This window comes from Apium graveolens, chromosome 3 (genome assembly GCF_009905375.1).
Source record: "Apium graveolens cultivar Ventura chromosome 3, ASM990537v1, whole genome shotgun sequence".
NCBI lineage: Eukaryota > Viridiplantae > Streptophyta > Magnoliopsida > Apiales > Apiaceae > Apium > Apium graveolens.
In genome coordinates, this window is record NC_133649.1 from 293,746,507 (window position 1) to 293,756,613 (window position 10,107).

At 32.2% G+C, this 10,107-nt stretch overlaps 1 long non-coding RNA gene across 4 annotated transcripts; it reads right to left on the reverse strand.

Moving 5' to 3' along the window:
- Nucleotides 1-3,035: 3,035 nt before the first annotated feature.
- LOC141711140 (uncharacterized) lies at nucleotides 3,036-5,934 on the reverse strand. 4 transcript variants are annotated; one of them, XR_012571231.1, is made up of 4 exons: nucleotides 5,668-5,934; nucleotides 5,519-5,559; nucleotides 3,667-4,015; nucleotides 3,036-3,285 (listed from the first exon to the last, which is right to left on the reverse strand). It is a non-coding gene; the product is annotated as an uncharacterized LOC141711140 (long non-coding RNA). The 4 variants fall into 4 exon arrangements; XR_012571233.1 differs by having other exon boundaries at nucleotides 3,667-4,024; XR_012571232.1 differs by having other exon boundaries at nucleotides 3,954-4,028.
- Nucleotides 5,935-10,107: the final 4,173 nt, after the last annotated feature.

The following is a 10,107-nucleotide window of genomic DNA, read 5'->3' on the forward strand; positions in this document are numbered from 1 at the left end:
ACAGTTGGATCATTTATTAATATTTTCAAAAAAATCGATACATTAATATGGGACTAAACACTAGTAAGAAGTACTCACCATACTACTGGTGGACTGTTAAAATAGCAAAACAAATACATTTACTTTTTCAAAAACATATCATATCACTAAAATATATAGATGTTGACATACATACGATTAGATCATTCGTAAATAGTTTTAAAAAAATAAAACAGCAATATGGGACTAAACACTAGTAAGAAATACTTGTCAAACTATTGGTTGACTGTTTAAATAGCAAATAAAGTACGTATATTTTTTTTCTAAAATTGTTATCATATTACTAAATATATAGATCTTGACATCCGTACGGTTGGATCATTCATAAATATTTTTAGAAAAATCGAAACACTAATATGGGACTAAACACTAGTAAGAATTACTCGTCAAACTACTAGTTGACTGCTAAAATAGCAAACCAAATATATTTATTTTTGTCTAAACTTTTTATCATATCACTAAAATATATCGATATTGGCATCTGTAAGGTTGGATCATTCATAAATATTTTTAGAAAAATCAAAACATTAATATGGGATTAAACACTACTAAGAAATACTCGTCAAAGTACTAGTTGACTGTTAAAATATCAAACCAAATAAATTAATTTTTTTTTAAAATTTTTATTATATTACTAAAATTGACTACTCGTAGTCACATTTATAAATATGACTACCGTCGGTCAAATTTGATTTTAATAATATTCGTTTATCCTGGGCGGGAATTTTAGTGCCAAAATATAAATTTGACCGCCTTTAAATATGATTGTTTGCGGTCAAATTTATAGCTAACAAATTTTGTTCACTTGGCGGGAAGTTTCCATTTCTTTTTTTTAGGACTCAAAAAAATAAATATGACCGAACAAATTTGACCAGAAAATAAATTTGACCACCGCTAGTCAAAATTAAATATTGACCATTAGTAAATAAATGTTTGACCTCAAATTTGACTGCTTTCGGTCAAATATAAGTCTGACGAGTTATAAATAAAAGTTGACCGTAAATATGATCGCCGTTGGTCAAATTTAGCCACAATCATGTTTAGCTAGTTAAATTTACACTTGTTTTTTTGTAGTGAATATTGATGGGAGTTGTCACACAACCTTTGTGAGATGGGCAGTTTGCTAATTAATAAGTAGTCGGTTAACTCTAGTAGCATGAGGCGTTTTGGTATATGCCCAAAAATAAATAGACTCGACAACTAAAATATCATACTAATATGGAATTAAGCATGCCCAACAAGTTCAACAAGTTTTATGGGCCTAGGGAGAGACAAACAAACAACCTCAGGATGCAAGAAAAAAGCTGGTGGGCCTTACAGTATGGGCTTATTGTGATTTCGTTGTTTGGAATATGCTAGTGCACAGTATTGTGACCAAGATGTTGCATAAAGTAGATTAGGATAAAAAAAAGTCTTTAGTCCAATCCATAATAAAATATATAGTCTCATTCAGCCTCCACGGACTAGTCGACTAGGTAGGGTTGTTCATCAATTAAGCTGTTCGCGAACAAATTCGAGCTCGTTAAGGGCTCGTTTGGCTCGGTTTGTTTAAAAACTAGAGCTTGAGCTCGAACATAAAAATATGTTCATGATGCAGAACGAGCTTGAGCCGAGTTTTAATATATTTGACACAAACTCGGCTTGAGATTGGCACGTTAATGCTTAAAAATATTATTTTCTGAATTTTTTAATTATACTTATACCACATAATTAGTTAGATATTTAAATATATACATAGATGAAGAGAGATGAGGACAAGGGCTTTTCATGTTCATAACCAAATCACCACTAAATTAAAAACACAACCAAAGCCAACTAAATTCTTTAAACAACTGCTTACAAATTCTTCACTTCTTAATAAAACCCTAAATCTGAAGCCACATTTTGTTGATAAAATCCTGAATCAGAAGCCACACTTAATTGAAATAAAGAGGAGGTAATTTTCCCGTGTTGATCGTAGTCAACACCCGTCTCAACAAACAAGAGCTTGATACTAGAAATAGGAATGGTGGGAAAAGCAAGTGGTGAGGTCATGGGGGTTGTTATAATTTTGATGAGATTTGACGATGTTTTCGAGATAAGTAAAAATGATAATTTAGGATCAAGAACTGAGAATGAGAACAGAGAATAGATGATAGGGGGATTGATAATATAAGTTTAGTCTTTTAAATAATAGGGTTGGGCTTAAATTAAATGTTTAGATATTTTGGTTGGACTTGAATTGGTTAGGTTGGACCGACAAGGTTGCTTTTTATTTTTTATTTTATTTGTCAAAGAGTTGCTCGGTTGTGCTCGAACTCGGCTCGACTCATATTTCTTGGCGAACAACCTCGAGTTCGGCCCGTAAGTAAACGAATTTGAGTTCGAACACGCTTTTTTGTTCAAGAAAGAAGCTCGACTCGACTCGATTCATTGGAAAAAAAATTAAAACTCCACTCGTTTATGTCAAAAATCGGCTCGACTCAGTTTAGGTACGTATAGCCCTATGACTCGCTAGGATCCGGTCAATAATGAAGTATAGTATTTGAAAGTTTTTTTATAACTTACAGGATTTTCATGGTAGCTTATGAATGGAGTAAATCGGGGTTGCCAATATGATCTAGGGTCCAACATGTACCTAGGGCTACCAGAATGGAATTATTGTATTATCATGATATCATTACCCAAGATAGCTCACAAAAGGAGTTGATGGAGGGGCCTCCTCGTAGTTTGTAGAGGTAATTTTTCGAATGTAGTCTATCTCTTGTTTGCATACATTAAATGTGGGCCCCACTATGCTGATGTGGCATATGGGCACTTTTTGGTATCATTTATGTATCTAGAGTAACACTTTAATATCAACTATAACTTTTTTATTTAAGCTAATGAAATATTTACACAACCTAATGTAACAGTTTATGAAGTTATTGTAACAGTTTATGAAGTTATTGTAACAGTTTACCCAGAAAAATTGAAAATGTACTATTTAAATATAATCAATGCCAAAAAAACAAATCATTAACACAACAATACCAATTCTGAAAAACATCCAACCATCCAAACTAATAACCAAGCGCAAAAATAACTATGTTAAACTGCTTAAACAAACCATCAAATACATATTTACAAGAATGACAACCACAATATTCCTAGGTTCAATTATAATAGGAATTAATGATGCGGCCACAATTCGCTCAAAATCTTCATACCCAAAGACATCACCATTTGATATAAATGAATTGATACTGTAGCCATGTGCCAAACCACCTGATATCAAAATAAACCAAATAAAAATAACTATCACATATACCGTTAATAACATTCTACCATTATATCAAATAAAGTCAACATAGACTTTTGCTTTTTGAACTAAAATGCTGCTACCTAAAATATGTATACATATGGTCTAACCAAATTTCATTTCAGTACATCATGATATTCTTTTTTTTAAATTTTTTTATCATAAGTGTTTTAAAATTGAAAAAAGAAAAAATAGCACAACAGTTAGAATTTGCAGTCTATAGCAGGTTCATAAGATATAAATGCTTGATGTAAAATCCTCATTCTCTGTATAACAATATACCCTATCTTCGCTTAATGCTTAATATTTGAAGGGATATCCATTATACTTTAGATACTTCATATTACCTTAAAAGATCTACATAGGTTTGAGAACTACTCCACATTGTTAGACCAAATACTAGATCATTTTCCCATTCACAGGTTCCAGAAACATGATGACTATTAGTCATATCTCGTGCTTTACTCTCCAAACAAACGCACAAAGCCACTTTTCGTGCAGCATCTAGAGTTGTAAAGCAACATGATAAAGATGCTAGTCTTAGAACTTCTATAAAGAAGTTCTAAAGAAGGCGGGTTATTATATTATTAGCATTTACTGGAAATAAGAAAAGTGAATAGACAGAGAGCTTTACCACCAATAGGAACACCTACTTTAGTAGTTCCTCCACATCGACCCAAAATATATCGCGAGACACTACAATCACTGACTGAGAATAATCAATACATAAAAGATCACTAAATCAAACAAATTTGACATGTTACCAAATCCTATATAGTACAACTGTCTAAACATGAAAATTAACAAGACAAATAATAAGGTCAAGCAACAACTAATTGACACACCTATTACCTCACCATGATATTCCAATAATCTAACTAATACTAAGCAAATCTCTTGTAGACTAACTTGGTGAGTTTTATCATAGTATCCACAATTTAACATATAAAGATATAATTCAACTTACTAAAATTTATATATAATCATTTGAAAAAACATGCTCTGCTCTGATATAAACTCGAAAATCGCTGTGAGTTTTGCTAGAACTTGTATTACAAAAACAAGCTCTTTAAGGTTTGTGCACATTGTTCCGAAAAAGAGTAGACACAAGTGAATTGTAAATCACGTTTATAGGTTGGACTAATATATACAAGATATAAAGATATAGAGTTTGCACATAGACCAATTCAAAGTATTGGATTTAGTAAAAAGCTGCTAAAGTAACAAGTCAATACATGTTTAGCAGTATTGATTTTACAACCATGAATATCCAGGGAATATTGTCAAGCTAATTTTCCCAATAACTTCGAGCATAGTTCATCTCTCTCTGTCGAAAATTAAATTGGTGCTGCACATATGACTTTGACATGAAATTGAAGAATGAGACATTAAATACTATTGAAACTCCAAGTTTAGGATATGAGCACAAAGGACCAAATGTCGTGGTTTAAATTGCTTGCATTTCCAAATCTCGGAAACACTCCAAAGTATACAAACTTCATAAAACTAACCCTTCACCTTAAAAAACCTTAAACCTCGTGCATATCATTCAACATTTGTAGGAATAAAGATAAGCAAGATTCACAATCATCAACATCTTTCCAACACACACACGTGGAAGAAAGATTGCAGTGCAAAACTTATTTTCCTCAGATTTTGGACACTGCAACTAGTAAATGATATCAAGAAATACTAATACAATTTTCAATCTTGTATGCAAGATTCTTTTGGGTGAAATTAATAAAGTTCAGCTGGACTTTTTTGTTCTTATTCACCTGCACTGAAATGGAAAATAATCTCTGCCTTGAAGAAGTTATCTTTTTCAGTAAGTCCAATATTGACAAGGTTTTATTGAAAAAGGGAATGTGAAATCAGATATCAAAATAACCTTCTGTGTTTTATTTTAGTAACAATAACGAAATCAAAAACACCAGACAAGGAACTCTGTGTTTTATCGAATAAGAACTCGCAAATGCAAACCAACCTAAACAAACATGATAACATGACATTCTTGACAAAATGCTGAACACAAGAAATACATTCTTCAGTCTAGCGTCATGTGTTTAGATAAATGGTATATTATAGGAAAAGAGCCCTTAATCACAAAAATAACAAACCGTAGTAACTGAAACAGGGGAACACATCAACAAATTCGAAAGTATGATGCCTCGGATAAAATATAAGAATAAAAGACCTAACCTCAGATCTATTGTCGAGTATGTCTGATATATCTTCCAAGCCTTCATTACAAAATCAAAACCAAAACCAAAACCATTTTAACCTTATATGAATTTTTTATCACAGAAAAATCATTTACAAATGCAAATTAAAAAGGGGGTAATACTTACGAGTTCAAGCTTTTAACTATTTCAGCCATTACACCTAAGCGCCAAACCCTGATCGAGAGAAAAAGGTGAAAACAAGCTTAAAAAGCCACTGACAAGCCCTCAAAACAAAAAGAGTATTTAATTAAAAAAATTAGTGGAGGTAAAAGTTAAAATATTGAACTAATTAAAATAAAAAAGAAGAGCCCTAATTTGAAGAAGCCCTAGTTTGAAGAAGTCCAATAGCAAAGCATCAAATCAAGGCCTCAAATCCATTGAGAAGCTTGAAGAAGTACTTATTGTTGGATATTTTAGTGTGATTGAATTGATTAGTTAATCAATGTAATCATAATGACACATCGAACAAGTCAGGAGAGTACGGAGTGTGCGCTATGTTCGAGTTTATTATGATTTTGGTATTATTGTTTATGGGGCATGTTCATTGGCAACAGACACATCTGTTGGGAAAAGATGTATCTGTTGGCATTAGACAAAACATGTCAGACACATCTGTTCGGATAAGATGTGTCTGTTGGAATTAGACAAACCTGTTAAATTAAGATGTGTATGTTGACAAAAGACAAATCTGTTGACATATATATATAGGTGTTGCATTGATCATTTTATGCATGGTTCATTTGAAATTCACAACAAAATACATTCTCTTTTCTTGCATAATTTCTAACTTTATCCGATTGATTTATTTGGTGAACCAAAAATAACTTCAATCTGAAAGTGTTCACACGACTTCAGAAAAATCCAAGTTAATACCATTTCCCCAACAAAGATTGAAGTTATTTATATTCTGAAGACGACGAACGGAGAATCTATAACAGATATGACAAGCAAGTTTGCAAAACTGGACAAGTTTGAGGGTCAGGATTTTAGAAGATGGAAGAACAAGATGCATTTTTTGTTGGCCACGCTAAAGGTTGTGTATGTTTTAAGTACCCCATGTTAGAAGTGATTGAGAATGAAACTGTTGAGCATACAAGGAAATGCTGCAAATGGGAAAACAATGATTACATCTTTCACGGTCACAACGATCACATCTTAAAGGGTATGTCTGATTCCTTTTTTGATGTATATCAAAATGTTGAATTAGCGAAAGAATTATGAGATTCTCTTGAATCCAAGTACATGGCAGAAGATGCTCCTAGTAAGAAGTTTCTGATCAGTAATTTTATGAATTATAAAATGGTCCATTCTACATCGACGATGGAACTATATAATGAATTGTTAAGGATTCTGAGACAGTTTGTTCAACACATTCTGAAGATGGATGAATATATCTCTGTTTATGGTGTTATAGACAAACTGCCACCATCATGGAAGGATTTTAAGCACACCTTGAAACATAATAAGGATGATATGACGCTGGTTGAACTTGGAAGTCACTTTAGAATTGAAGAGGCTTTGAGGACTCAATAAAATGAGAATAATCCTATAGGCAAGAACCAAGTCAGTAACACTTCAGTGAATATCGTTGAAGATGGTAAATCTTATAAGAATTCTAAGAATAGCAAGGGTGATAAACAAAAATTTAAAGAAAACAATACCAACTCCTCCAACAAAAGGCCTAAGATTGCATGTTGAAAGTGTGGCAAACCTGGACATTTTAAGAAGGATTGTCGGGTTGGTAAAAGTAAGTAGGAAAGGCAAAATACTGGTCTGACTGGATCCAAGGATCTAGAAATGCGACAAGGTCAGATTTTAATAAAAAATAGTAATTTTGTTCATAATTATGTTTCACTAATATCTGAGGCATTTTATGTGGAAGATGATAATGTTTCTTGGTTGATTGATTCTGGAGCAACGAGTCATGTATGTAAAGATCTTCGTTGGTTCATAGACTTTGAACCAATCGAAGATGGATCTATCTTAAAGATGGGAAATGTTGCAACTGAACCGATCAAAAGACTAGGAAATGTTAAGCTAGTTTTTACTTGTGGAAAATGTATATTATTAAATAATGTGTTGTATGTTCTTGGGATTTGAAAGAATCTCTTGTCTAGTGTTGTATTAAATAATTGTGGATATAAGCAAGTTTATGAAAGTGACAAGTATATCGTGTCAAAACATGGCACTTTTGTTGGCTTTGGTTACTTATGTAATGGTATGTTTATGTTAAATGTAAATATTCCATTTAATGATGAATCTGCTTGCATGGCTTCTATTAGTACTAGCGTAAATTTAAATTAACCAGAATTATGGCATGCTAGACTAGGACAAGTACATTATAAAAGAATAAATGATATGTCTAAAATGAGCCTCATACTTGATGTTGATTTAAGAAAAGAAAAATGTAAAACATGCATGTTAACAAAGATAACTAGAATGCTCTTTAAAGATATATTACTTTTATTGATGATGCTTCTAGATTTTGTTATGTATATTTGTTGCATGCTAAAGATGAAGCTCTTGGATTCTTTAAAGTATATAAAGAAGAAGTAAAGCTAAATCATGGTACCTTGATTAAAAATATACGTAATGATAGAGGACGTGAGTATTATGATCCGGTATACTTTCAATCTGCTGGTATAATACATCAAACCACGACTCCTTATACACCACAGTAAAATGGTGTGGTAGAAAGAAAGAATAGGACTTTGAAAGAAATGGTTAATTCTTTATTGTCCTACTCGGGTTTTGTAGAAATTTAGTTCTGAAACTATATAAATATATAAGTATGAGACAACTTCTGTGAGAAAATGCTCATTTTGTCAATATATTGAAGTTGAGAGAAACCATAATTAATACGTGCAGAGTTTTTTCATGCTACTTCTTACAAAATATATAGAACTGATAAAACTAACTAACAAAGCTGATGGGCTAGTAAATAGGATCCACTCCTACATTATCTCCATCACTCCAGACTTATTCAAATACTCCTAATACTGCGTAACTCCCAGCTGACCTGGTCTTGGCAAAACAAATCTTATTTAAAACGTAACTTAAATAAATAACCCAAATAATTAATAACTAAATTTAAGATTATTCCAACAATCATCCCCTTAATCTTAAATTTATGAAGCACTTCTCTTCATTTTTGTGATGCACTTCTCACCATTATCTCTTCATTTTATGATGCACTTCTCACCACTATCAAGTTTGATGCACTTCTCATCAAAAACAATTTTGGAGTACTTCTCTCCACGGTGCACTTCTCACCCACAACTTCAAATATAATTTCATTTTGATAGCTTATGAATTATAGTGATCTCCTTTAAATAATGGAATAGAGACTGAGAAGTTGTTTGATGCCATGGAATATGAAGGACAATATATATACTCTTATATATATATATAGGTGTATATATAAAAATAACTCACAAGCCCTAAATCATGAGGCTCAGATACCAAATGTAGAAAATTAGTTCTGAAACTATATAAATATATAAGTATGAGGCAGCTTCTGTGAGCAAATGCTGATTTTGTCAATATATTGAAACTGAGAGAAAATATAATTAATACGTGCAGAGTTTTTTGATGCTACGCCTTACAAAATATAAATAGGATCCACTCCCACATTATATCCATCACTCCAGACTTATTCAAATACTCCTAATACTGCGTTACTCCCAGTTGACCTAGTCTTGGTACAGATAAAACAAAATACATCTTATTTAAAACATAACTTAGATAAATAACCCAAATAATTAATAACTAAATTTAAGATTATTCCAACAGGTTTGAGTGAGGGTTTTTGGGGTGAGGCTATGTCGACATCCTGTTATTTATTTAATCAAATTCCTAGTAAGAGGAATAAAATTACCCCTTATGAACTTTGGTATAAAAAGTCACATAAATTGAGTTTTCTGAGAGTTTGGGGATGTAGACCAGTTGTAAGACTCAGTGAACCTGTAATAACCCCCAAAATTTTCAACTTTTTGTAACCCTTGTGAATAGTGTATTTGCTAAATGAGAAAACTTTTCATGCCACACTGTGTAGAGGTTCTGTTATGGATATTCTGAGATTTTATTAGTACTCTATATGGTATATAAGTGTATGTAAAGATCGTCGGAATCCAATTCCGAACACTTTGATTTTTCCCGGAAATCCACTAGATACGGAGAGAATTGAGTATAAGGTAATAGGATAAAAAGGATTTAAATTAAAGGATTATAAGAGAGGATCATAAAAGGAATATAATATATTGAGAAAGGTTAAGGGAACCTAAGTAATAAGATCCTGGGTATGATCCCTCAAACGATAAATGAAAATGAAAGTTAAGCGAACCGTATAACAGATCAGCGGTCATTAGGCAAATAATTAGGAAGTTAATCAAAGGGATTAGAGAGGATGATGTCACCCAACCAATGAGAAGAGCACAAGGAGGGAAAGATGACATCATAGCATGACATAAGCATGACATGGGAAGGAAGGAAATGTGGTGGAATATTAACCACACAAAATCAAGGTTAAATTGGTAATTAACCAGAAACAAATCAAATATTCAACCA